The sequence below is a fragment of the Bubalus kerabau genome, chromosome 8 (genome assembly GCF_029407905.1).
Source record: "Bubalus kerabau isolate K-KA32 ecotype Philippines breed swamp buffalo chromosome 8, PCC_UOA_SB_1v2, whole genome shotgun sequence".
NCBI lineage: Eukaryota > Metazoa > Chordata > Mammalia > Artiodactyla > Bovidae > Bubalus > Bubalus kerabau.
In genome coordinates, this window is record NC_073631.1 from 51,855,810 (window position 1) to 51,880,607 (window position 24,798).

Sequence of the window (24,798 nt, forward strand, 5' to 3'; positions counted from 1 at the left end):
TGCTTATGCCTTAACTAAAATATGGGGTATTTTGTTTATTCCAGTGGTCCCCAGTATTTTTGGCACCAGAAACTGGTTTCATGGAAGATAGTTTTTCCACAAATGTGGGTGGGGTGGGGATGGTCTCGGGATTAATTCAAGTAAATTACATTTATTGTGCACTTTATTTCTATTATTACTATATCAGCTCCACCTCAGATCATCAGGCATTAGATCCCAGAGGTTGCAGACCCATGGTTTATACCATTATTATTATTTTGAGCAGCCATCTAGAATCCCTGGGATCCCTGAGACCATTTTAGTGGGTCTCTGAGGTCAAGTCTATTTTTGTAATAATGCTGTTGTAGGCTGAATAATGATTCCCCCAAAGATGTTGACATTTTAATACTTAGAACCTGTGACTATGTTACTTTACATGACCAAAGGGATTTTGCAGGTGTTATTAAGTTAAGGCTATTAAGCTAAGGCAGTTACTTTGGATTACCCAGGTGGGATATATATATATAATCACTGAGGGCTGTAAGAGAGCAGAGTCACAGGCAAAGCCATGATGATTCAGAGTTGCTGGTTTTGGAGAAGGGAGAAAAGAGCCATGAGCCAGGAAATGTGGGCAGCCTCTAGAAGCTGGCTGCTGCTAAGTCACTGCAGTCCTGTCTGACTCTGTGTGACCCCATAGACGGCAGCCCACCAGGCTCCCCCGTCCCTGGGATTCTCCAGGCAAGAACACTGGAGTGGGTTGCCATTTCCTTCTCCAATGCACGAAAGTGAAAAGTGAAAGTGAAGTCGCTCAAGTCGTGCCTGACCCTCAGCGACCCCATGGACTGCAGCCTGCCAGGCTCCTCCATCCACGGGATTTTCCAGGCAGGAGTACTGGAGTGGGGTGCCATTGCCTTCTCCGCTAGAAGCTGGCAAAGGTAAGGAAATGGAGTGTCCACTAGAGCAGTGGTCCCCAACTTTTTTGGCACAAATTTTGTGGAAAATAATTTTTTTCATGGACAGAGGTGTGGAGCGGGGGAAGGTTCAGGCAGTAATGTGAACAATAGCGGGTATGGTGCAGGCAGTAATATGCCAGCGATGGTTCAGGTCGCTGCTTGCCTCCTGCTCTGCAGCTGGATTCCTAACCAGGAGTTGGGGAGCCCTGAGCCTCAAGAAGTTACCATCCCTGATGACATTGTGTTTTTAGCCCAGCAAAGCTGATTTTGGACTTAGTAGAAGGTAAAATTTGTTTTTTTAAGCAACTAAGTTTATGTTGTTACAGTAACCACCGGAAACTGACACAAATGCTTAGACATTATTTGCCTTTATCCCAAGCAAAGAGTGAAGTTTTCCAGAGGATAGATATCTTATCAGTTTGAGTGCATCAGCTATGAGAATCCAGCTGTCTTTCATTAAGCTGAATACTAAAGAGGTTTAAAAAAATGCCACTCTTCTCACTGATTTTTTTGTTTTGGAAATTTCATTTTTTTAAAGTTTAAAACTATGAACTTTACGTTAATCTTGAAGAAATATTTTTATTATTATTTACATGAGTTAATAGTTCTCAAATTCTCAGTTTTAATTTCTAATACAGTGTATACTGATAAATGTAATCCACATACATAAAAACTCTCATAAAAAAGCTCTCTGTGGTTCTCAGTTTTTAAGGATGCAAAATGATCCTTAAACCAAAAAATATTGAGACCCACTGCTGCTCCTGCTGCTGCTAAGTCACTTCAGTCATGTCCGACTCTGTGTGACCCCATGGACAGCAGCCCACCAGGCTCCCCCATCCCTAATAGATCCTAAATAATGTAGTACTAAAATTGGCTGGTGCAATTTTAAATCACAAGTTCATTCACTATACTATACAAAGAAAAGAGAGAACTTTTCCACAAAAACATCAGATAGAAGCCCCAGCTTTTATTCTGGTTGAACCAACTTAGGATCTCTGCTGCTGCTGCTGCTGCTAAGTCGCTTCAGTTGTGTCCGACTCTGTGCGACCCCATAGACGGCAGCCCACCAGGCTCCCCCGTCCCTGGGATTCTCCAGGCAAGAACACTGGAGTGGGTTGCCATTTCCTTCTCCAGTGCATGAAAGTGAAAAGTGAAAGTGAAGTCACTCAGTCGTGTCCGACTCTTAGCGACCCCATGGACTGTAGCCCACCAGGCTCCGTCCACGGGATTTTCCAGGCAAGAGTACTGGAGTGGGGTGCCATTGCCTTCTCCCTAGGATCTCTGCCTACTCTTAAACCAATCACTTTGAGAAGGGGCTGATTACTCTGATGCATTCAGTAATCAGGACCCATGCCTGGGATTGGGCTTAATTCCACTTAAACTGTGTGGTTGCTACTCTGGGAGAAAGGGACATATGGATGCTAGGGAGTCAGCCAACAATATTTATCATAATTACCATAGAAAATAATAATGACAATGATAACAAACATGTAGCACTTCCTGCCAGGCTCTGTTCTAAGCCTCAATTCTCATAGCTGCTCAATGAGAAAGGTATTATTATTTATTATATAAATAATATATAAACAGATTATACACCCTCGGTCCCCACTTCAGCCAAGAAATATACTTGGAGAATGTTAAAACATTTCACCTTCCTAAGATTTTGACCAAACCTTTACCATTAGCATATACTAGCAGTAAAATGTGATGGTTCAGGGCACAGGCTGTGGGGTTGGACAAATTTACTCACACTATGCCCAGATTTTTTGATGATCAAAAATAATCTACTTGAGATCCTTGATAATCCCTCATGATTAACCTATAACCTGTATGCTAGCCTTTATAACCTCCCATAGTATACACGTTAGTGGGGAAAATTCTACTTTGCATTCAACAAAACTATTTTAGTCTCATTGAATAGTGTCTTTAGACTTACACATTCAGTTTCTCTGGGAACGGTGCTCAGTCCATCAGGCTTCTATTACCCTCTTCCAGATGGTGCTAAGTCTTTTGGGTGACTGGGTGTGGAGTGTGAGGGAGTGTCTGTGATGGAGAAGGGGTCCTCAGAGCCACAGCCTGGACTGGCAACTGCTAAGGGTGATGGACCAGCACCCCAGTACTCCGCCAGTGTCCGGAGCTGAAGTGGGGGAGGGGTCTTCTCTCTTGGCTTGGTTAGGCTGCCCTTAGCACAGCTAACACCTGGACCATGCCTTGGTCTTCACTGGGCCTGAGGGGCCTTTGCACACCAACACTTTTGGAAAATTCCTCAACCAGTCTCTAAACTCATATCCATAACACACATCCCCTGTCTCCCAACCCCCAAAATATCATGTGTGAACTGACAACCTTGTGGAAAGTGGAGTGAGGCCCTCCTGCTGTCTAACCGCGCCACCTCCTGACTTTATTTCAACATGGTGGCCTCCACGTAGCTGCAGGGCAATTCACAGGTGGTTCCACTTCTCAGCGCTCTCAGCAGAAAGCAGAAACTCCTCAAATCCAGGCTTTCCCTTCACCTTTTCTACTATTACTCTTCTCATAGGGAGGGGCATTGGCCCAGAGAGGGAAGACTGTTGTTGTTCAGTCACTAAGTTATGTCTGACTGTTTGAAACCCCATGGACTGCAGCACGCCACACTGCCTGTCTTTCACTATTTCCTGGGATTTATTCAAATTCATGTCCATTGAGTGGATGATGCTATCCAACCATCTCATCCTCTGCTGCCCACCTTCTCCTTTTGCCTTCAATCTTTCCCAGCTTCAGGGTCTTTTGCAGCATCTCTCCCTGACTCTCTAACTCTACTTTTCTCTCCACAGGCCACTGAGAGAAGAGACAAGAGGCTTTTCTGATTTACCTATACCTCTGTTAAAGTTGTGCTTAAGTCTTCCAGATACGGTTCTTGAAGATGTAAGATAATTTAGAAAAATACTTTTCTCTTGGCAAAGTCTGCCTTTAAACCTGTCATGCTAAGGAATTGAAAATCTGATTTTTGGGTATTGGAAGCTGAATATTAACTCTCTCTCTTCTTCTTTTTTTTTTTTTTTTTTTTTTTGGACTTCTTTCTGGCATAACAGTCCCAAACTCCCATTCTCACCTGCTCCCTGGCTCGTTCATGCCCTTGATATGCCCTAGGTACCATAGGAGGAAGGTTGTATACATATGAGAAAAAAGTATGCAACATGAAAATACATATGTGGGGGTAGAAAGGACACAGTCATACGGTTAATAAGATTATCCCAGGACATGGACAAACCTAGCTTAGAATCCTGACTGTTACCTATGAGTTATGTGCCCTTGGGTAGGTTGACATCTCTAGGTTTTGGCTCCTGTATTCGTTGTGCAGAGAAAACAATAGTATTTACCTTATAGATTTGTTGTGAGGGTAATACTAATTATTACTGTATTATTAGTGCATATGTTTATCACATTTATGGAACTCATAGTAGGTGTTCCATAAATGTTTATTATTTTATTTAATGTTTATTATATTATTAGTGCATATGCTTATCACTTGTTGGCCAATCCCATTTATGTACTCACCCTGTACTTGCCCTGTGAGCATACATGTTGGTGATTCTATACATATTGTTCTTGAATTAACCATGTAGTGTCTGCTCAGGATTAGGTTAAGTTGATACCATAAGAAAATATTACTCAGTGATTTGTTAAACCCCTTTTTCAAGCATTTTGCTTCCTAACAGTTCTTTGCAATTCTTAGATACTGTGCATAATGACATCTCTGCATCTTTGGGGACATCTTTGTCAGGTGGAGGTGGTCATACTCCTCTTGGAGCTGTGGAGAAGCTAGAATGGAAAGAAAAGGAGGAAAAGGGAAGAAATGGAGGGAGTTAGAAAGGGAAGGAGAAAAGAAGGTAGACACAAGCTGCATAATCTATTACAATCTTTGGTACTAGCTTGATTGATAAGTATGAAGATTGCTGTAATCCTTATGCAGAACCATCCTTCTACACATTATGTGAAGGCAGTGTGGTTATTGTGGGAATCTTTAATGGACAATTGAGATGTTTACATAATTTATTCAATTAACATTTTCCAAGTTTCTATAAAATAGGCATGAAACTATGATTCTGTGACTAACACAGACCTGCTTTGTAGCACTAAGAAAAATGTTTTTGATGCACAACTGTATACCCATAATGAGCTGATGTGGGCAACCATGTATACCAGGGCTCAGCACACTTTTTTTGTAATGGGGCAAATAATAAATATTTTAGGCTTTGTGGACCATGGGGTCTCCATTACAACTGCTCAGTTCTGCTGTGGGAGCTGAAAGCAGCCATAGACAATATGCAAATAAACAAGCATAGCTGTATACCAATAAAACTATTGATGAGTACTAACATTTGAATGTCATGTAATTTTCACTTGTGACAAAATATTCAGTTCAGTTTGGTTGCTCGGTCTTGTCCGACTCTTTTCAACCCCATGGACTGCAGCACACCAGGCCTCCCTGTCCATCACCAATTCCTGGAGTTTACTCAAACTCACGTCCATTGAGTCGGTAATGCCATCCAACCATCTCACCCTCTGTCATCCCCTCCTCCTCCCGCCTTCAATCTTTCCCAGCATCAGGGTCTTTTCAAATGAGTCATTTCTTTGCATCAGGTAGCCAAAGTATTGGAGTTTCAGCTTCAATATTCATCAGTCCTTCCGATGAATATTCAGGACTGATCTCCTTTAGGATGGACTGGTTGGATCTCCTCGCAGTCCAAGGGACTCTCAAGAGTCTTCTCCAACACCACAGTTCAAAAGCATCAATTCTTCAGTGCTCAGCTTTCTTTATAGTTCAACTCTCATGTTCATACATGACTACTGGAAAAACCATAGCTTTGACTAGATGGACCTTTGTTGGCAAAGTAATGTCTCTGCTTTTTAATGTGCTGTCTAGTTTGGCCATAGCTTTTCTTCCCAGGACCAAGCGTCTTTTAATCCCAAAATCACTGCAGATGGTGACTGCAGTGATTTTGGAGTCCAAAAAAATAAAATCTCTGTTTCCATTGTGTCCCCATCTATTTGCCATGAAGTGATGGGACCGGATACCATGATCTTAGTTTTCTGAATGCTGAGTTTTAAGCCAACTTTTCACACTCCTCTTTGACTTTCATCAAAATGCTCTTTAGTTTGTCTTCACTTTCTACCATAAGGTTTGTTTATTTCAATCTGTGATAGTTTATCTTTCATGACCTTGAGACTTTTAAAGCATTCTGGTCAGTTATTCAGAACATCTCTCAGTTTGGTTTGTCTGATATTTTCTGATATTGTTTGATATTAGGCTTAGATGGAGGTTATGCATCATTGGGAAGACCACCATAGAAGTAATGTCTCTTCCTGTATCATACTGGGGTACATGATACTGATACATCTTATTACTGATAACATTAACCTTGATCATGAGGTTAAGATGGTATCTGCCAGGTTTCTCCACTGTATAGTTAACATTTAGTTTCTATTTTTGCCTTCATAATGAATAACTTTTTGTTGGGATTAGGAAGGAGATAATTTGGGACTATGCAAATATCTTGTTTCTTCTTGACCTGCACATGCTAATTTAGTATCAATGTGTGGATCTTGCCTATGGTATAAATAATAGTATTTATTACTCTGGTAGTCTAATGATGATTTTCTATTTCCCTCATTTCTCCTACAATATTAGTTGATATCCTCTGTAAGGAAGAGCTAGTCCTCTATTTCTTCAGTTATCCAAGTGTTTATATCAGTATTGACTCACATGTTTTTATTCTTTGGGTTATAAACTGATTATTTTAAACAATTTTCTATGGTAATTTTGAAATGGAGAATTTTCATGAATCTCAGAGAGAAAAGATATTTTCTCATTTGTTATTATATATCTCAGTGTTCTTTAGAGAAGCTAAGTAAAATTTAAATCACTGAAAAGTAAGAGTAGACCATACAGGGAAGTGGCTTTAAGAGCAATGCTCTGAAATCATACTTCCCAGGTTCCAATTCAGGCTGTGCTCTCTGACTTTCAACAATCTGTTTACCCACTGCTCTGCTTTAATCACTTGTAAATGAGCTTGTATAGAAAACAAACTTATGATTATCAAACAGGAAAAGGAGGGAGATAAATTAGGAATTTAGGATTAACATATACACACTACTATATATCAGAGAAGGCAATGGCACCCCACTCCAGTACTCTTGCCTAGAAAATCCCATGGATGGAGGGGCCTGGTAGGCTGCAGTCCATGAGGTCGCTAAGAGTTGGACCTGACTGAGCGACTTCACTTTGACTTTTCACTTTCATGCATTGGAGAAGGAAATGGCAACCCACTCCAGTATTCTTGCCTGGAGAATCCCAGGGACAGGGGAGCCTGGTGGGCTGCCGACTATGGGGTTGCACAGAGTCGGACACGACTGAAGTGACTTAGCAGCAGCAGCAGCAGCAACTACTATATATAAAATAGATAACCAACGAGGACCTATTATATAGTACAGGGAACTATTGTCAATATCTTGTAATTTAATGTAATTTATCTTCTAATTTTGATGAAATCCAGTTTGCTTATAATGGAAAAGAGTCTTAAAAAATGTATGTGTATATATATATATTTGAATTATTTTGCTGTACATCTGAAACTAACACAACATTATAAATCAAATATATTTCAATAAAAATTTTAAAAACAGGCAAATAAAACAAATAAAATAAAGTGAGCTTGTAAATAATATCTACCTAAAAGGAAATTTGACAGGGTAAAAGCAGATATTGTATGGACAATATTTAATGTAATGCCTGAGTGTATAATAAGTGCTTGACAAATGTTAGTTTTCACTAGTTAGAAAAAATAGCTGAAGGCATGATGAATCCTTTTTCATGACTGAACCAGAAATAATGAATGAAGGGATTGCTGGAAATCTTTCTTAGATTGGCCCCATATCTTGCTTGCTCTGCTGTCTTTCTTTATGCATGCAGTAAAAATCAGACTGAGCATTTGTCCTAAGACAGAAATGGTATGGACCTAACAGAAGCAGGAGATGTTAAGAAGAGATGGCAACAATACACAGAAGAACTATTCTAAAAAGATCTTCATGACCCAGATAACCACAATGGTGTGATCACTCACCTAGAGCCAGACATCCTGAAGTGTGAAGTCAAGTGGGCCTTAGGAAGCATCACTACAAACAAAGCTAGTAGAGGTGATGGAATTCCACTTGAGTTATTTCAAATCCTGAAAGATGATGCTGTGAAAGTGCTGCACTCAATATGCCAGCAAATTTGGAAAACTCAGCAGTGGCCACAGAACTGGAAAAGGTCAGTTTTCATTCCAACCCCAAAGAAAGGCAATGCCAAAGAATATTCAAACTGCCACAGAATTGCACTCATCTCACATGCTAGTAAAATAATGCTCAAAATTCTCCAAGCCAGGCTTCAACAGTATGTGAACTGTGAACTTCTAGATGTTCAAGCTGAATTTAGAAAAGGCAGAAGAACGAGAGATAAAATTGCCAACATACATTGGAGCATCTAAAAAGCAAGAGAGTTCCAGAAAAACATCTATATCTGCTTTATTGACTATGCCAAAGCCTTTGACTATGTAGATCACAACAAACTGTGGAATATTCTTCAAGAGATGGGAATACCAGACCACCTGACCGGCCTCCTAAGAAATCTGTATGCAGGTCAAGAAGCAACAGTTAGAACTGGACATGGAAAAACAGACTGGTTCCAAATAGGAAAAGAGTACGTTAAGGCTGTGTATTGTGACCCTGCTTATTTAACTTCTTTGCAGAGTACATCATGTGAAATGCTGGACTGGATGAAGCACAAGCTAGAATCAAGATTGCCAGGAGAAATATCAATAACCTCAGATATGCAGATGACACCACCCTTATGGCAGAAAGGAAAGAGGAACTAAAGAGCCTCTTGATGAAAATGAAAGAAGAGCATGAAAAAGCTGGCTTAAAACTCAGCATTCAAAAAACTAAGATCATGGCATCTGGTCTCATCACTTTATGGCAAATAGATGGGGAAACAGTGGAAACAGTGGCAGACTTTATTTTTCGGGGCTCCAAAATCACTGCAGGTGGTGATTGCAGCCATGAAATTAAAAGATACTTACTCCTTGGAAGGAAAGTTATGACCAACCTAGACAGCAACCTAAAAAGCAGAGACATTACTTTCCCAACAAAGGTCCATCTAGTCAAAGCTATGGTTTTTCCAGTAGTCATATATAGATGTGAGAGTTGGACTATAAAGAAAGCTGAGCACTGAAGAATTGATGCTTTTGAACTATGGTATTGGAGAAGACTTTGGAGAGTCCCTTGGACTGCAAAAGAGATCAAACCAGTCCATCCTAAAGGAAATCAGTCCTGAATATTCATCAGAAGGACTGATACTGAAGCTCCAGTACTTTGGCCACCTGATGGAAAGAACTGACTCCTTGGAAAAGACCCTGATGCTGGGAAAGATTGAAGGCGGGAGGAGAAGGGAACAACAGAGGATAAGATGGTGGATGGCATCACCAACTCAGTGGACATGAGTTTGAGCGAACTCCGGGAGTTTGTGATAGACAGGGAAGTTGGGTGTGGTGCAATCCATGGGGTCTCAGAGTCAAACAGGACTTCCCGACTGAACTGAACTATTTTTAAAACTTTGCTGAACTAGACCTGACTTTGAGCAGTTGAGAAAATTATAGAATTAAAAACAAGTAAGTATCTGTTTTCAATGCTCAGCCCTCCTCTATAGCAGCTCTTCTTCCCTGTGGCTCCCCCACCCCAAACCCTTAAGCAATGAAACTTCTGTGTATTTATTTGGTAACAAAAGTACACACCACCCCTCTCCTGCCACCCCACCCATTGCCAATTTGGAATATTATGCTTTCATTCTTTTGTCAAGTCAACAAATTCTTATCTCTACCAGCCTGTATATTCAATCCCTTTATTCTTTCATAAGATTTTTCATGCCATTTTATGACATCATCATTTCTTAGTGTAACTAGAAATTTGGGGGTTCCAAAGTAAAACATTTTTAAAAGGTTTCTAATTTTGATGAATTCCAATTTAGCTATTTTTTCTTTTGTTTATGCCTTAAATGTCACATCTATAAATCCATTGCCAAATCCAGGGTTATAAAGATCTATCCTTGAGTTTTTTTTCTGTTTGTAGTTTAAGCTGTTATATTTAGGTCTTTGACAATTTTGTGTAAAATTTTTGTGTGGTATAAGATAAGGTCCAACTTCATTTTCTCGCCTATGGAAATCCAGTTGCACCAGCACTTTTCCTTGAAAAGACTTCTTTCCCCATTGGAAGATCTTGAAACCCTTTCCAAAAATCAACAAGCCTTAAATATATTGTTCATTAATTCTTGTACTTTCTCTACTCAGACCAGAGGGACATGGAAACTTCATCTTCAAAAAAAAATAAACACACACACACAGACCATTTCTGGTTTAACATGTGAAGCTTATCTATTGTACTTCCAATTATATCTCTGGTCTGTGCACTTCTCTCCTTACCAGGGGCTATCACTTTAGTCCAAGCCAGCAGCAGCTCTCACTGGACCTCCTTCAGTGGCCTCCCCACATGCCTTCTCTCTCCCTTCTCGACTGTTCCAGTCAGTCTTCAAATCAGCAGGTAGATCAGATCAGTCACTCAGTCGTGTCCAACTCTTTTCAACCCCATGAATCACAGCACACCAGGCCTCCCTGTCCATCACCAACTCCCGGAGTTCACTCAGACTCACGTCCATCGAGTCAGTGATGCCATCCAGCCATCTCATCCTCTGTCGTCCCCTTCTCCTCCTGCCCCCAATCCCTCCCAGCATCAGAGTCTTTTCCAATGAGTCAACTCTTCACACGAGGTGGCCAAAGTACTGGAGTATCAGCTTTAGCATCATTCCTTCCAAAGAAATCCCAGGGCTGATCTCCTTCAGAATGAACTGGTTGGATGTCCTTGCAGTCCAAGGGACTCTCAAGAGTCTTCTCCAACAGCACTGTTCAAAAGCATCAATTCTTCAGCGCTCAGTTTTCTTCACAGTCCAACTCTCACATCCATACATGACCACAGGAAAAACCATAGCCTTGACTAGACGGACCTTTGTTGGCAAAGTAATGCCTCTGCTTTTGAATATGCTATCTAGGTTGGTCATAACTTTCCTTCCAAGGAGTAAGCGTCTTTTAATTTCATGGCTGCAGTCACCATCTGCAGTGATTTTGGAGCCCAGAAAAATAAAGTCTGACACTGTTTCCACTGTTTCCCCATCTATTTCCCATGAAGTGGTGGGACCGGATACCATGATCTTCATTTTCTGAATGTTGAGCTTTAAGCCAACTTTTTCACTCGCCACTTTCACTTTCATCAAGAGGCTTTTGAGTTCCTCTTCACTTTCTGCCATAAGGGTGGTGTCATCTGCATATCTGAGGTTATTGATATTTCTCCTGGCAATCTTGATTCCAGCTTGTGCTTCTTCCAGCCCAGCGTTTCTCATGATGTACTCTGCATATAAGTTAAATAAGCAGGGTGACAATATACAGCCTTGACGTACTCCTTTTCCTATTTGGAACCAGTCTGTTGTTCCATGTCCAGTTCTAACTGTTGCTTCCTGACCTGCATACAGATTTCTCAAGAGGCAGATCAGGTGGTCTGGTATTCCCATCTCTTTCAGAATTTTCCACAGTTTATTGTGATCCACACAGTCAAAGGCTTTGGCATAGTCAATAAAGCAGAAATAGATGTATTTCTGGAACTCGCTTGCTTTTTCGATGATCCAGCGGATGTTGGCAATTTGATCTCTGGTTCCTCTGCCTTTTCTAAAACCAGCTTGAACATCAGGAAATTCACGCAGAGACAACTTCTAAAACTAAAATATGGTCATTTAATCACTAGCTTTAAGTTCTTACTGTTTCAAGGATAAATTCAAAATTGTTAAGACAGTCCCAAAGCCTGCATGATGTGTCCTGCCAACATCTTCCCTCTTGCCTCTGGATGATTACACTCCAGCCTCTCTGGATCCTGTTTCTTGAATTCACCAAGCTCTTTACAGTGCAAAAGCCGTGCGTATGTTGTTCCCTCGGCCGGGAACAATTGCACCACGCCCCTGACTCTTCACTTTCCAGTTATCCATCCTTTGATCTCAGCTTACAATGTTACTTCCATAAAGAAGCACTTGCTGATCTGCACTCCTTTTTCTTTCTTGTTGATCCTTGCTCTTTCCTTTCCTGACCCTGATTACATTCCGTAATTATGTGTTTTGTAATAGCTGCCCCTCTTTCTTTGGCCTCAGTGTGTGGCTTCATATTCTTAGTTCCCTGACCAGGAATTGAACCCATGATGTGTATAATGGAAGTCTGGAATGCTAATCACTGACCTGCCAAGGAAGTCCCAATATCTGCCCTTTTTAAAACGCTTATTTCTTTCACTAGAATATAAGTTCTATGAGACGAGTAGTGTTTGTTTTGTGTAGTCACTGTACTTCCTGTGTAGTATCTGGTACATAATAATAAATGCTTTGTTGAGTAAATAAAGAGCCAAAATCTGTAAGATGAGAATGTTGAGTTCTGTTTATTCCCTAATCAGCCAGTAAACAAGTATTGAATTTCTATTAGTGCTGGGAATAAAAAAGGAATAAAACATGTCCTCTCCCTGTTCTGAAGTCCCAGACTATTGGGATAGCGTAGTGGCCTAAATGTTGGTCCCCAAAATATTAGACCCAAATGCTTAAACCTTTCAGTGTTAACTTATTTAGAAAAACAGTCTTTGCAGATATGATTAAGAATCTTGAGATGGGGAGATTAGCCTGGTGAGCACTAGGATTAGGTATGTTGAGCATAAATGCCATCACATTATCCTTATAAGAGGGAAGTAGAGGGAGATCTTCCAACACACATACAGGAGAAGGTGATGTGAAGGTGGAGGCAGGGATTGAAGTGATGTGGCCACAAGCCAAGGGATGGCAGCAACCCCCAGAAGGTGAAGGAACACATTCTCCTCTAGAACTTCTGGAGAGAGTGTGGCCCTGCTGACACCTTATCTTAGTCCAGGTATATGCACTTTTGGACTTCTGGCCCCAAGAACTGTGAGAGAGTACACTTCTGTTGCTTTAAGCCACCCAGTCTGTGATAATTTGGTACAGCAGCCCCAGGAAACCAATATAAATGGTGACAAAAGTTAATCAATCCTTGAAGAACAGCATCTTATGTGGAGATCCAGGTGGTGTATGTTTGCAGAGAAAAGAGCTGTCTGCGAAGGTGTCCCAGAAGAGGAGATATTGAGTTGGGTTTTGAAAGATAAGGAAGCATTTTCCAGGCACTGCTAGGGAGGTCATTCTTGGCAGAACTGCAGCATGTGTGAAGACCTGAGGATAGGAATTCCCTGGCAGTGGAAGACTGCTAGAGTTAAGTGGTTAAGACTCTGCACTTCCACTGCAAGGGGCACAGGTTTGAACCCTGGTCAGGGAACTAAGATCTCACATACCATGTGGAATAGTAAAAAAAAAAAAAAGAAAAAGAAAGAAAAGACCCAAGGATACACAGAGTATGGCATTATTGTGGAGGGAAAAATATCCCCCTTTATCACTCTTAGGTTCTGGTAGCTGGACTTAATAAAGTGGACACAAGACAGGTTAACAGGAAAAAAAGAAATGAATTTTAATTCATGCATATGGAGGTATTATAGAAATAAGACCTGAGAACTGACCAAAACAGGCAGATTTTATACTTTTTAGACAAAGAAATGATGCATTCATGAGGAATTGATAGGACAAACTTAAGTTTGGGGTTTGCAGTTAGTGAAGCATCTAAACAGAGTTTGGGAATGGGTTAATAAATTAAAGAAGTAGCAAGTTTTGTGTATGTAAATCCCTTTGGCCTGAATTCTCAACCTCTGGCGACAGGGATATCCTTTTACCTCCAGATACAGTGAGTGTACTTTTCACATGAGAGATTGATTTCCTGCTTTGGGGGAGGTAGGAAGGTCAGAGTGTCCCTCTTGCACTGACCATTTCTTAAATAAATTTAATTCAGAATAATCAATATACCATAGAGGCATGTTTTCGGGTCACCGACTGGCCCCAGCAACATGTTCAGGAACAACTGAGTTCATTCAGCTGGAGTGTCAGGTAGAAGGAGAAGAATGATGGAAAATAAGGAGGGAGGGAGAGAATTAAAGTGTAAGCAAGTTGTGAAGGACCTTGCATGCCCTTCACATGTGATAGGAAACTAATGGAAATACAGGGATAACTTATGTGTGGAATATAAAGTTCTGCAGTGTCATGAATCAGATCAGATCAGTCACTCAGTCCTGTTCGACTCTTTGCGACCACATGAATCGCAGCACGCCAGGCCTCTCTGTCCATCACCAACTCCTGGAGTTCACTCAGACTCATGTCCATCGAGTCAGTGATGCCATCCAGCCATCTCATCCTCTGTCATCCCCTTCTCCTCCTGCCCCCAATCCCTCCCAGCATCAGAGTCTTTTCCAATGAGTCAACTCTTCACACGAGGTGGCCAAAGTACTGGAGTTTCAGCTTTAGCATCATTCCTTCCAAAGAAATCCCAGGGCTGATCTCCTTCAGAATGGACTGGTTGGATGTCCTTGCAGTCCAAGGGACTCTCAAGAGTCTTCTCCAACAGCACTGTTCAAAAGCATCAATTCTTCAGCGCTCAGTTTTCTTCACAGTCCAACTCTCACATCCATACATGACCACAGGAAAAACCATAGCCTTGACTAGACGGACCTTTGTTGGCAAAGTAATGTCTCTGCTTTTGAATATGCTATCTAGGTTGGTCATAACTTTCCTTCCAAGGAGTAAGCGTCTTTTAATTTCATGGCTGCAGTCACCATCTGCAGTGATTTTGGAGCCCAGAAAAATAAAGTCTGACACTGTTTCCACTGTTTCCCCATCTATTTCCCAGAAGTGGTGGGACCGGATGCCATGATCTTCATTTTCTGAATGTTGAGCTTTAAGCCAACTTTTTCACTCGCCACTTTCACTTTCATCAAGAGGCTTTTGAGTTCCTCTTCACTTTCTGCCATAAGGGTGGTGTCATCTGTGTATCTGAGGTTATTGATATTTCTCCTGGCAATCTTGATTCCAGCTTGTGCTTCTTCCAGCCCAGTGTTTCTCATGATGTACTCTGCATATAAGTTAAATAAGCAGGGTGACAATATACAGCCTTGACGTACTCCTTTTCCTATTTGGAACCAGTCTGTTGTTCCATGTCCAGTTCTAACTGTTGCTTCCTGACCTGCATACAAATTTCTCAAGAGGCAGATCAGGTGGTCTGGTATCCCCATCTCTTTCAGAATTTTCCACACTTTATTGTGATCCACACAGCCAAAGGCTTTGGCATAGTCAATAAAGCAGAAATAGATGCTTTTCTGGAACTCGCTTGCTTTTTCGATGATCCAGCGGATGTTGGCGATTTGATCTCTGGTTCCTCTGCCTTTCCTAAAACCAGCTTGAACATCAGGAAGTTCACGGTTCACATATTGCTGAAGCCTGGCTTGGAGAATTTTGAGCATTACTTTACTAGCGTGTGAGATGAGTGCAATTGTGTGGCAGTTTGAATGTTCTTTGGCATTGCCTTTCTTTGGGATTGGAATGAAAACTGACCTTTTCCAGTCCTGTGGCCACTGCTGAGTTTTCCAAATTTGCTGGCATATTGAGTGCAACACTTTCACAGCATCATCTTTCAGGATTTGGAATAGTGGCCTAAATAAAATCCCTTATGATTATACAGTGAAAGTGAGAAACATATTTAAGGGACTAGATCTGATAGAGTGTCTGATGAACTAGGGACGGAGGTTTGTGATATTGTACAGGAGACAGGGATCAAGACCATCCCCATGGAAAAGAATGCAAAAAAACAAAATGACTCTCTGGGGAGGCCTTACAAATAGCTGTTAAAAGAAGAGAATCAAAAAGCAAAGAAGAAAAGGAAAGATATAAGCATCTGAATGCAGAGTTCCAAAGAATAGCAAGAAGAGATAAGAAAACCTTCCTCAGCGATCAATGCGAGGAAATAGAGGAAAACAACAGAACGGGAAAGACTAGAGATCTCTTCAAGAAAATTAGAGATACCAAGGGAACATTTCATGCAAAGATGGGCTCGATAAAGGACAGAAATAGTATGGACCTAACAGAAGTAGACGATATTAAGAAGAGGTGGCAAGAATACACAGAAGAACTGTACAAAAAGGATCTTCATGACCAAGATAATCACGATGGTATGATTACTCATCTAGAGCCAGACATCCTGGAATGCGAAGTCAAGTGGGCCTTAGAAAGCAACACTACGAACAAAGCTAGAGGAGGTGATGGAATTCCAGTTGAGCTCTTTCAAATCCTGAAAGATGATGCTGTGAAAGTGCTGCACTCTATATGCCAGCAAATTTGGAAAACTCAGCAGTGGCCACAGGACTGGAAAAGGTCAGTTTTCATTCCAATCCCAAAGAAAGGCAATGCCAAAGAATGCTCAAACTACTGCACAATTGCACTCATCTCACTAGTAAAGTAATGGTCAAAATTCTCCAAGCCAGGCTTCAGCAATATGTGAACTGTGAACTTCCTGATGTTCAAGCTGGTTTTAGGAAAGGCAGAGGAACCAGAGATCAAATTGCCAACTTCCGCTGGATCATCGAGAAAGCAAGAGAGTTCCAGAAAAACATCTATTTCTGCTTTATTGACTATGCCAAAGCCTTTGACTGTGTGGATCACAATAAACTGTGGAAAATTCTGAAAGAGATGGGAATACCAGACCACTTGATCTGCCTCTTGAGAAATTTGTATGCAGGTCAGGAAGCAACAGTTAGAACTGGACATGGAACAACAGACTGGTTCCAAATAGGAAAAGGAGTACGTCAAGGCTGTATATTGTCACCCTGCTTATTTAACTTATATGCAGAGTACATCATGAGAAACGCTGGGCTGGAAGAAGCATAAGCTGAAATCAAGATTGCCAGGAGAAATATCAATAACCTCAGATATGCAGATGACACCACCCTTATGGCAGAAAGTGAAGAGGAACTCAAAAGCCTCTTGATGAAAGTGAAAGTGGAGAGTGAAAAAGTTGGCTTAAAGCTCAACATTCAGAAAACTAAGATCATGGCATCCGGTCCCATCACTTCATGGGAAATAGATGGGGAAACAGTGGAAACAGTGTCAGACTTTATTTTTCTGGGCTCCAAAATCACTGCAGATGGTGACTGCAGCCATGAAATTAAAAGACGCTTACTCCTTGGAAGGAAAGTTATGACCAACCTAGATAGCATATTGAAAAGCAGAGACATTACTTTGCCAACAAAGGTCCGTCTAGTCAAGGCTATGGTTTTTCCAGTGGTCATGTATGGATGTGAGAGTTGGACTGTGAAGAAAACTGAGGGCCGAAGAATTGATGCTTTTGAACGGTGGTGTTGGAGAAGACTCTTGAGAGTCCCTTGGACTGCAAGGAGATCCAACCAGTCCATTCTAAAGGAGATCAGTCCTGGGTGTTCTTTGGAAGGAATGATGCTAAAGCTGAAACTCCAGTACTTTGGCCACCTCGTGTGAAGAGTTGATTCATTGGTAAAGACTCTGATGCTGGGAGGGATTGGGGGCAGGAGGAGAAGGGGATGACAGAGGATGAGATGGCTGGATGGCATCACTGACTCGATGGACATGAGTCTGAGTGAACTCCAGGAGTTGGTGATGGACAGGGAGGCCTGGTGTGCTGCAATTCATGGGGTCGCAAAGAGTTGGACACGATTGAGTGACTGAACTGAACTGAACTGGGCGATAAAGTTCTGCAGTGTCATGATAGTGGACTAGAGTGAGGTGAGGCCAGCTCAGTTCTGCTTGTAACTGTATCTCAATGTGCACAAGACAGATGTAACTAACTTAGAGACTGTGAGATGAAATATACAGGGACGCAAAGACACACTGTCCCAGATGCCTAAGACTGGCAGTAATCCTGGAAGAGATGAAAACTGAAGGCCATAACAGTAGGAATAGAGAAATGGAGATATTTGGAAGACATCTCCTTGGTATTTGAACTAACAGAATCTGGAGACCTACTGAATATGGAATATAGGAGAGGGAGGACTCAGAACAAATGAAGGATTTTAGTTGTGTGGTGGAGAAATACTATTAGCAGAATTGTATGGACTGCAAAGGAGATCCAACCAGTCCATTCTGAAGGAGATCAGCCCTGAGATTTCTTTGGAAGGAATGATGCTAAAGCTGAAACTCCAGTACTTTGGCCACCTCATGCAAAGAGTTGACTCATTGGAAAAGACTCTAATGCTGGGAGGGATTGGGGGCAGGAGGAGAAGGGGACAACAGAGGATGAGATGGCTGGATGGCATCACTGACTCGATGGACGTGAGTCTGAGTGAACTCCGGGAGTTGGTGATGGACAGGGAGTCCTGGCGTGCTGCGATTCATGGGGTTGCAAAGAGTCAGACACGACTGAGTGACTGATCTGATCTGATCTGATGGGGAAAATTCTAGGAATCTAGTTCCGGGTCAATTTCACATGCTGGAAAGATAGTGAAGTAGTGACTTCAGGGAGATAATTAGAGTTACTGAGAATCTAGAGACACTGATCTGAATGTCATCAGCAGGAGATGGGACTTGAAGGCATGAAAGAGCATTAGCAGATGGAGAAGAGAAAATCACTATCAGAGTCCTGGACAGATCTAGTCCTTGAATAGAAGAAGGAATACATAATGTTCAGTTCAGTTCAGTAGCTCAGTCGTGTCCGACTGTTTGAGACCCTATGGACTGCAGCACTCCAGCCTTCCCTGTCTATCACCAACTCCAAGAGTTTACCCAAACTCATGTCTATTGAGTCAGTGATGCCATCCAACCATCTCATCCATTTAAGCATCAGGGTCTTTTCAAATGAGTCAGCTCTTTGCATCAGGTGGCCAAAGTATTGGAGTTTCAGCTTCAACATCAGTCCTTCCAATGAACACTGATCTCCTTTAGGATGGATTGGTTGGATCTGCTTGCAGTCCAAGGGATTCTCAAGAGTCTTCTCCAACACCACAGTTCAAAAGCTGCAGTTCTTCAGGGCTCAGCCTTCTTTATAGTCCAACTCTCACATCCATACATGACCACTGGAAAAACCATAGCCTTGACTAGATAGACCTTTGTTGACAAAGTAATGTCTCTGCTTTTGAATATGCTATCTAGGTTGGTCATAACTTTTCTTCCAAGGAGTAAGCGTCTTTTAATTTCATGGCTGCAATCACCTTCTACAGTGATTTTAGAGCCCCCCAAAATAAAGTCTGCCACTGTTTCCCCATCTATTTCCCATGAAGTGATGGGACCAGATGCCATGATCTTAGTTTCTAAATGTTGAGCTTTAAGCCAACTTTTCACTCTCCTCTTTCACTTTCATCAAGAGGCTCTTTAGTTCTTCTTCACTTTCTGCCGTAAGGTGTCATCTGCATATCTGAGGTTATTGATATTTCTCCCAGCAATCTTGATTCCAGCTTGTGCTTCATCCAGCACAGCATTTCTCATGATGTACTCTGCACAGAAGTTAAATAAGCAGGGTGACAATATATAGCTTTGATGTACTCCTTTTCCTATTTGGAACCAGTCTGTTATTCCATGTCCAGTTTTAACTGTTGCTTCCTGACCTGCATACAGATTTCTCAAGAGGCAGGTCAGGTGGTCTGGTATTCCCATCTCTTTCGGAATTTTCCATAGTTTATTGTGATCCACACACTCTGTATAATATACCAAAAAGGTTATGATGTGAATGAGTATTATGGAGTCTTTGAGGTGTTAATGAGTTCTATAAATGCCTTTATTTGAAGCACTTGTGGGTGTCTTAGAAACTGTAGCTGTCTCCAGGCCAATAAACTGAAAACTTTTTGGCCCTCTGTACGTCTGAGCCTGCTGGCTTCCTAGGATCTGGCCTAAGGGTAAGGATGTGTAATTTGGTTAATCTGAACACTGACATCAATAACTAAACCCCTGATAGAATCATTACACGTAATGATCCATCTAATTGGTCAATAGGTTGAACGTATTAAAATTCAAAATGCCCCGTTTGTCACAACAGTTGGACCAATTCTCCATGTACATGTTTCTTGAGATAAACATTTAATTTTTCATTTTAGCTTCTGGTCAGATTGCAATTATTCTTAACCTTGGTAAGTTGGGCTTAAACTAATGAGGTCAAAGCTTAGTAACCTTTTGTGTCCTCCTTGCCCTTTCTGTGCATTACCTGGCAGGTAATGCAGTTTCCTGCATTACAAGCAGGAAACCGGGGGTGGGGGGTGGGGTGGAGGAGGAAAAACAAGAAAAGGAAAAAACACCAGAGAAAAATAGAAAATGGGAGAGGAAAGTGGAGGGACGAGGTGAAGCAGAGAGAAGAGAAACAAAAGAGGAAGCGGTGTATCTGAATTTGTTCCTTGAGGGTAGGATGAAAACTTTCCTGTGATCACAAGACCAAACAGGAAAGATGTAGTAGGCATAGGTAGCAGAAAATTATAGTAGGAAGCATACATTCTGATGCCAGACAAACCTGGGCTCTGAGCCCTGGTTATGCCATTCTAGCTGTGTAACATTGAACCAGGTAACTTCTCTGAGCATCCTGAGAGGTAATGTGGTCCAGAGATGAAGAGCTGTGTTTCTGGAACTAGGTTTAAATCCTGATTCTAACACATACCAGCTGCAGGATCTTGGGCAAGTTCAGTTCAGTTCAGTCGCTCAGTTGTGTCCAAGTCTTTGCAACCCCATGAATCACAGCAGACCAGGCCTCCCTGTCCATCACCAACTCCTGGAGTTCACCCAAACTCATGTGCATCGAGTCGGTGATGCCATCCAGCCATCTCATCCTCTGTCATCTCCTTCTCCTCCTGCCCCCAATCCCTCTCAGCATCAGGATCTTTTCCAATGAGTCAACTCTTCACATGAGGTGGCCAAAGTATTGGAGTTTCAGCCTCAGCATCATTCCTTCCAATGAACACCCAGGACTGATCTCCTTTAGGATGGACTGGTTGAATCTCCTTGCAGTCCAAGGGACTCTCAAGAGTCTTCTCCAACACCACAGTTCAAAAGCATCAATTCTTCGGCCCTCAGCTTTCTTCACAGTCCAACTCTCACATCCATACATGACCACTGGAAAAATCATAGCCTTGACTAGACGGACCTTTGTTGGCAAAGTAGTATCTCTGCTTTTCAATATACCATCTAGGTTGGTCATAACTTTCCTTCCAAGGAGTAAGCATCTTTTAATTTCATAGCTGCAGTCACCATCTGCAGTGATTTTGGAGCCCCAAAAAATAAAGTCTGACACTGTTTCCACTGTTTCCCCATCTATTTCCCATGAAGTGATGGGACCAAGTTAGTTAACCTCTTAATGACTTGATTTCCTCATGTTTTAAAGTGAGGATAACAGAATCTGCTCTATCTCGTTGTTGTGACTCTTAAATGAGCTTATACTTGTAACGTACTTAGAAGACTGTGCTAGAAGGTGTTAGCTTTTAGCTATAAAATTATAAACAATTAAGTTGCAAAAATATTTGTAAAAGCTCCTAGCCCAGTGCCTGGCTCATGGAGGGACTCATAAACTGTGGATCATCTTCCCCTGTCTCAACTCCTCAGATGCCCCAGATGAGAAGAATGACTGTTTCCTTAGCTCCTCTTTCTCCATCTGGGTACATCCAAGTCCACATGGACTAGGGTCTTCCAATCCCTCATTCATAGTCTGCTTTCACCAAAGCAAAAAAGCTTTTTTTCCCTAAAAGAATCTTAAGAGTAGTGACAAGTAGTCTAATAATGTCATAGTTAACTTTTTAACAGCTTCCAAAGCTCAAAACTTCTGGAATGTCTATGTGGTATATGCTTGGTATATTGATTAAGTCAGTTACCCAGAAGAGAGATCAAGGGGGACAGAAAATACACTCAGTATTGGTAAAAGATCAGGAACTGGAAAGTCACTGCCATGTTCATCCTTTGGTGTATGAACTGAGTGCAGAGTGTAGAGTAAGGGAGTGAGGCGAGTGTTTTTGCCCCTTTCCAAACTAACGGAGGTGGAGCACACCCTTTCTTTTCACGCAATTCATTAGCAGTATGAAACCAAACTTGGTGATTTTAAAAAGTTATTCTTCCCTTATTTGGCACAATGTTTACAATCCAAAAGTAAAAAGTTGGATAGGCAGAAATCCTGGATGGAGAAACATCCATGAATGACAGTGGAGAGCTGAACACGAGAGGAAGTCAAGAGTCCTCCCTCCACTTCCCCCAGTCTCCAGATCACCTCTACTCTCCTGTAATTTTCAGTTAATTAAAACATGTCTTATTTGATTGAATTATAGCTGATTTACAATGTTGTGCTAATTTCTGCTGCACAGCAGAATGATTCAGTTGTACACACACACATACACACAGTCTTTTTCGTACTCTTTTCCACGATGGTTTATCATAGGATATTCTTTTTGTGAAACAATTTGCCATTATTTTCTTTTATCTTTTTTTATTTTTTGCCTATGCTGTGAGGCATGTGAGATCTTCGTTCCATGGCCAGGAGTCCAGCCTGTGCCCCCTGCATTGGAAGTGCGGAATCTTAACTGGTCCACCAGAAAGTCTCTAATCACAGGATACTGAGTATAGTTCCCTGTGCTATACAGTAGGATCTTGCTGTTTATCCATTCTATATATAATAGTTTGCCACTGCTAATCCCAAACTCCATCCCTCCCCGACTTACCTTCCCTCTTGGCAACCACAAGTCTGTTGTTCTCTATGTCTGTGAGTCTATTTCTGTTTCATAGATAAGTTTATTTGGGTCATATTTTAGATTCCACATATAAGTGATATCATATGGTATTTGTCTTTCTTTTTCTGACTTATGATAATTTCTAGGTCCATTCATGTTGCTGTAAATGGAATTATTTCATTCTTTTTTACGGGCTACCCTGGTGGCTCAGTGGGAAAGCATCTGCCCGCCTATGTGGGAGACATGGGTTCGATCCCTGGGTCGGGAAGATCCCCAGAGAAGGAAATGGCAACCCGCTCCAGTATTTTTGCCTGGGAAATCCTACTCATAGAAGGAGCCTGGTGAGCTATAGTCCATGGGGTCCCAAAATTATTGGACACAACCTAGCAACTAAACAACAGCAACAAGTATTCCATTGTATATAATGTGTACCACATATTCTTTATCCTTTTGTCTGTCATGGACATTTAGGTTGTCTCCATGTCTTGGTTATTGTAAATAGTGTGGCTGTGAACATAAAGGTGCATGTATCTTTTTGGATTATAGTTTTGTCCAGATACATGTCCAAGTGTGAGATTGCTGGAGCATTTGGTAGTTCTCCTTTTAGTTTTTTGTTTTGTTTTGTTTTTGAGTAACCTCCTTACTGTTTTCCACGGTGGCTGCATCCCATTTACTTTCTACTGCCCTGAGTTCAGGGGACTGGAAGAAAGCACAACAGATCCCCTCTAGTGCCAGCAAATATAGATGACACCAAGTAATTTAAAGGCAATGAGTGCATGGATCTGGCATCAAACTCCCTGAGTTTGATTCCCACGTTCAGCACTTAGGGGTATAACATGCACAAGTTTTAAACCTTCTTCTTGTCTCATCTTTTTCATCTCTAAAATAGAAATGGTAATAGAACGTACCTTATAGGGTTACTGTGTAGAGTAGGCAAGATGAATAAATGAGACAAAGTGGTTAGCCCAGGCTCTGACTCATGCTTACCAGTTAATACCTAGCTGCTATTGTTTTCAATAGCTCGAGGTGAAGGCCACGTATCAGGCCAAGTGTGCGGAAAATCTTTCACCTACTTTCATACGGGTGAACACTTTTCTTACAGTGCAGGAGAAATAGAGTTTGTCATAACTGCAGCAATGTGTTAATCACGTGCACTTTATCAGGATATGGCTATCTCTTTTAAGTGTTTACTGTGTGCCAGGTTATCCTTCATGAATTGCTGTCAAGGTCACATGTCAATTAGCTTGAAATTACTGATTAACCCATTTTAGTAAATATCTGTCTCTTTCATCTTCCAAGCGGAAGCCTGAGCTGCCCAAAGAAGGAGTGAGGAACCTTGACATTTTCTGGAGGTAAACTCCAAAGAGGAGGATTATTAACACTTGCCAAGTCCAAACTAGGGTGTGGGAGATGGTGGGGTGTTACTCAGCCCCTTGTACTGTTCTGCCTCCCAGCCAGCCTGGCAAAGCCTTTAGCCAGGGAGGGTCTCCCCGCTCTTAAAGTTGGCTTCTGCTTCTCTTCTGGTGATATCCCAAGGTCATCTGCAGGTGAGATAGGAGTGGTGGTGGAGTGGTGGCAGAGTCAAGAATTGTCAGGTCTTTAGGGCTTTGACCTCAGCAAGGCACGCTAACTTCATGTACTCCTGACACCACATTTAGAGATAAGATCTAGTCAGAGAGGAAATAAAAAGATAATTATTGGAGGCGTGGAAAGAGTCTGGGGGAGTAGAGTTGGGGGAAATTCAGGTGATAGGCTAACAGTGTGCTTTGGTTTCAATGAGGTGGTACTAGTGTTAAAGAACCTGACTGCCAATGCAGGAGACATAAGAGACAAGGTTTGATCCCTGGTTCAGGAAGATCCCCTGGAGGAGGGCATGGCAACCCACTCCAGTATTCTTGCCTGGACAATCCCATGGACAGAGGAGCCTGGGGGGCTACAGTTCATGGGGTCACAAAAAATCAGACACACTGAAGCAACTTAGCATGCATACATGAGGTGAAATTGGAATTGAACTGCTGCTTCAATTTTATGCATCAAAATGTCTTTTGCAGGGAATTCCGTGGTGGTCCAGTGATTATAGCTCTGCAGGTTCATTGCAGGGCGCACAGATTCAATCCCTGGTCAGGAAACTAAGATCCCACAAGCCACATGGTATGGCCACATAATAAATAAATAA

The 24,798-nt window shown here is 41.7% G+C and overlaps 1 long non-coding RNA gene across 2 annotated transcripts; it reads left to right on the forward strand.

Annotated features, from left to right (window-relative positions):
- Positions 1–491: 491 nt before the first annotated feature.
- Positions 492–24,798, forward strand: LOC129659146 (uncharacterized). 2 transcript variants are annotated; one of them, XR_008717814.1, is made up of 4 exons: positions 492–914; positions 1,110–1,215; positions 23,922–23,974; positions 24,674–24,798. It is a non-coding gene; the product is annotated as an uncharacterized LOC129659146 (long non-coding RNA). The 2 variants fall into 2 exon arrangements; XR_008717813.1 differs by lacking the exons at positions 23,922–23,974; positions 24,674–24,798 and adding an exon at positions 7,885–7,969 and having other exon boundaries at positions 493–914.